This window comes from Budorcas taxicolor, chromosome 16 (genome assembly GCF_023091745.1).
Source record: "Budorcas taxicolor isolate Tak-1 chromosome 16, Takin1.1, whole genome shotgun sequence".
Classification (NCBI taxonomy): domain Eukaryota; kingdom Metazoa; phylum Chordata; class Mammalia; order Artiodactyla; family Bovidae; genus Budorcas; species Budorcas taxicolor.
In genome coordinates this window covers 81,405,614-81,409,331 of record NC_068925.1, presented here as the reverse complement: position 1 = coordinate 81,409,331, position 3,718 = coordinate 81,405,614, and positions in this window count along the sequence as shown.

The window sequence follows — 3,718 nt, the reverse complement described above, 5'->3', positions numbered from 1 at the left end:
ATGGACGGGGCGGGGGGGGGGGGGGTGGGGGGGGGGCTGGGGAGGCTCCACCAGCCATGGGCAGAAGCCCCCCCACCAGCTGCCCCACGGCCAGCGCTCAGGGGGATTAAAGCCGAGGTGACATAACCCCGCTGGGCCGTCCACACCTCCTGACTCCGCCGGGGAGGGCAGGGCTGGTGTCAGAGGGCTGAGGGCTGCCAGGCTGCCAGAGCTGGGGAGGCAGATCTTGCCACCATGGGGGGACGGGTCCTCGTGGTCCCAGATGCCACACACGGGTCCGGCGTGAGAGGCACCTCCCTCCACCCATCTGAGACACCTGGACTCACGCTTGTCCCCCACTGACTGACCTAGGTGTGTTTCCCAAGGTCGCCGGGTCTCCATTTCCTCATCTGTAGAATGGGGGCGCTGCTTCGGGGGTACAGGAAGCTTGTTGGGGCTGCCCTTCCCCGTCAGAGGGCATTCCCTGGACCAGTGGCTGAGAGGAGCCCGGTGGGACAGGTGCTGTCAGCAGCCTCGGAGCATCAGGGGCGCCCAAGACACGAGACGCCCCAGATCCACTTCAGTGCCTCTGCTGCGTCGGGCCGGTCCCCTCCCGCCGCCCCCTGGCCTGGTGACAGATCCAGGAAAGGAAGCTCGATGGACTTTAATTCACTCGGGGAAAGCACCAAGTCAGCTTGGAAAGCCCCTAAGCCCTCTCAAGCCCTCTCTCAGTCCCCTCCCCGCCCCTCCATCCGCCCGTCCTCCAGCCCCACTGCAGCCTGCTGGCTCCTTCATTCCTCAGGGCACTGGGCCTGGTCTGGACTGCCAGGCCCTTGTGCTGGCGGCGCCCAGGGCCCGCTGGAGGCTCTTTTCTCACAGTAAGGGCGGGGAGCTCGGGGCCGGCTGCCTGGGGCCGGGGCCACACCTCTACCCCTAGAGCTGGCCTGGGTGGAGGGGAAGCCTGTGCTGCAGGTCCCCCTTCCCAAGGACGGGGATGAGCCAGCCGCGGGCGTCCTGGCTTCCAGGCCACAGCTTCTGCCAGCGTGCTGGGAGAGGGGTCACCAGGTCATCCCAAGGTTTGGACAGCCCCTCTCTCTGTCCTGAAGCTGGGAGGTGGAGGTTTGCGGGACAAGATTTCTGCATTTCCCTGAAAGATGAGATGTTAATGAAGGCAGGGCCATGCCACCCGGAATGAGCTTCCTCAAGTCAGCAGCCTGGGGCCAATTAGAAATTGCTCCATAGTCTAGGATGGGAGGCAGTTTATCCCAATCAGAGCCCCCCACCCCCTCCCTCCAACATTTCCAACCAATTAACTGCAAAGCACTGCAAAGAAGAGAATTTTAAGAAAAAGGGGGGAAACCGAGCTGGAGTGGAGCTTTCAGGTGGTGGCAGCAAAGAGGAGGCCCCTCACACTGTCTAGCTGGTAAACAGGGCAACGCCCTGGTCTCCCCTGGGACCCAACACCTCACCTGGGGACCGGGCACAGCTGCTCCCCCAGCGCCCCTGAAAACTGGCAGTCGCCCTACAAGGTGGCGTTGGGTGGAAGGAGCCGTGACCCTCAGGGGTTGGGTCAGCCGTGGTATAAGCGGGGGTCCTGCTCAGCTCGAAGGGAGCAGTAGGACGCTGAGGGGTCTGGGAAGCGGAGGTGGAAGGGGAGTGTGTTACACAAAGGCCGGTGGCCCGCATCCCGGGGTCAGCGAGGCCTGCGGTGCTGGGGAGCCTGAGTCCAGAAGAGGATGGCAGGGAGACGGCTAGGGCCCAGGTACCTGGATGTACAGTCAGGGCTGGGAGCCCGGGTTTAGCAAGACAGCGGAACGCGGGGGCGGGGGAGGTCAGGAGCGGGAGAAGGAGGCTGAGAGCCGGATGGGCAGAGCAGGGGAGGCCGGAAGAAGTGTGCCCGGTGGGGCGGGCAGCGCCTGCCTCTCTACCACCTCCCCAGCGGGCCGCCTCCACTTGGCTCCCCAGGCCGGGTGGTCCTGGTGGGTGACCCGCGTTCAGATCTCTCGCCTCTTAGAGGAGCCGCATGAGAGGCCTTGGGCCCCAGGCCCGTCCCGGGCTTCCTGCGAGGGCGAGCGGGCCGAGGGGCCCTGCACCCCGGAGCCCCCTGGCCCGTACACGCCGCTCCCGGATGGGCCCGGCCTGGGGCTCCGCCGGCCCCCGGGCGGGGTGCGGAGAGGGTGAGGCGGCTGGGGATCCCGGCCCAAGTCTGGATCCGGAGCCGTCAGCTAGGGCTTCGGCCCCGCCTAGCGACCCTTCCCCTCAACCCGGCTAATCCCAGGGCGGCCCCCCGCCACCACCCCGGCCTTGCCGCGGGGCGGGCCGCGCCCGGTGCAGCCGCCCGCCCTCCGTCCGCGCGCCGCGCGAAGCCGGGCAGCGTCTCCGCCAGGGGGCGCCGCGCCGCCGCCCGAGGAGGAGGACGTCATCGGCCTGCCAGGGGGAGAGGTAGGAACGGGGGAGGGGGACGCCATCGGCCTGCGGGCGACGCGAGGGGGCGGCGGGGAGGGGGACGCCATCGGCCTGCGGGGCCTGTGGGGGAGGGGGACGTCATGGGCCGGCGTGGGAGGGGGACATGAGGGGGACCTCGTCGCCCTGCGGGGGACGCCGGGGGGCGGGGGAGGGCGACGTCATCGGCCGGCGAGGGAGGGGGCGGGGCCGCCATTCTCCTGCGGGGGAGGGGCAGGGCGGGTGACGTCATCGGCCGGCGAGGGAGGGGGCGGGGCCGCCATTCTCCTGCGGGGGAGGGGCAGGGCGGGTGACGTCATCGGCCGGCGAGGGAGGGGGCGGGGCCGCCATTCTCCTGCGGGGGAGGGGCAGGGCGGGTGACGTCATCGGCCGGCGAGGGAGGGGGCGGGGCCGCCATTCTCCTGCGGGGGAGGGGCAGGGCGGGTGACGTCATCGGCCGGCGAGGGAGGGGGCGGGGCCGCCATTCTCCTGCGGGGGCGGCGGGGAGGGCGACGTCATCGGCCGGCGGGGCAGGGGGCGGGGCCGCCATTCTCCTGCGGGGGCGGCGGGGAGGGTGACGTCATCGGCCGGCGGGGCAGGGGCGGGGGCGACGTAGGAGGGGGAGGGGCAGCGGGCGCGCGGAGGGCGGGGCCCGGCCCCCAGAGCCGCCCCTGGGCGCCGCGCCGGCGGTCGTCCCCGCGCCGGCGGTCGTCCCCGCGCCGGCGGTCGTCCCCGCGCCGGCGGTCGTCCCCGCGCCGGCGGTCGTCCCCGCGCCGGCGGTCGTCCCCGCGCCGGCGGTCGTCCCCGCGCCGGCGGTCGTCCCCGCGCCGGCGGTCGTCCCCGCGCCGGCGGTCGTCCCCGCGCGGGCGTCGCGGCCTCAAGCGGCGGCCCGGCGGGGCCTCGAGGCCCTGGGCGCCGCGCGGGGCCGTGCGGTCCGGCGGGAGTCGCCCTCCGGCGCGGCCGTGCCCGCCGTCGGCCCGCCTCGCGGACAGGCCCCGACTGGGCGTCCGGCGTCCGGCGCGGGGCGGACGCGGGAACGAGGCCGGGGCGCGGCGGCAGCTCCAAAGCGGAGAGGCGGCCGGGAGGCGGGCCCGGGGCCCCGCGGTCACGTCAGCCTCGGCCCTCCTGACCCCGGCTGCTCGAGGCGCCGGCCCCCAGCCCGCACCGGGAGGCGCGGAGCGCTCGCCTCGAGTGGCCGCTGAGGCCCCGGCCCCGCCACCCGCCTCGGCGCTGCGCCCGCGGACCCCGGGCAGGACCCCCCGACTGAGTCGGGCCCCTGCGAGGAGCTGCGGCGCGG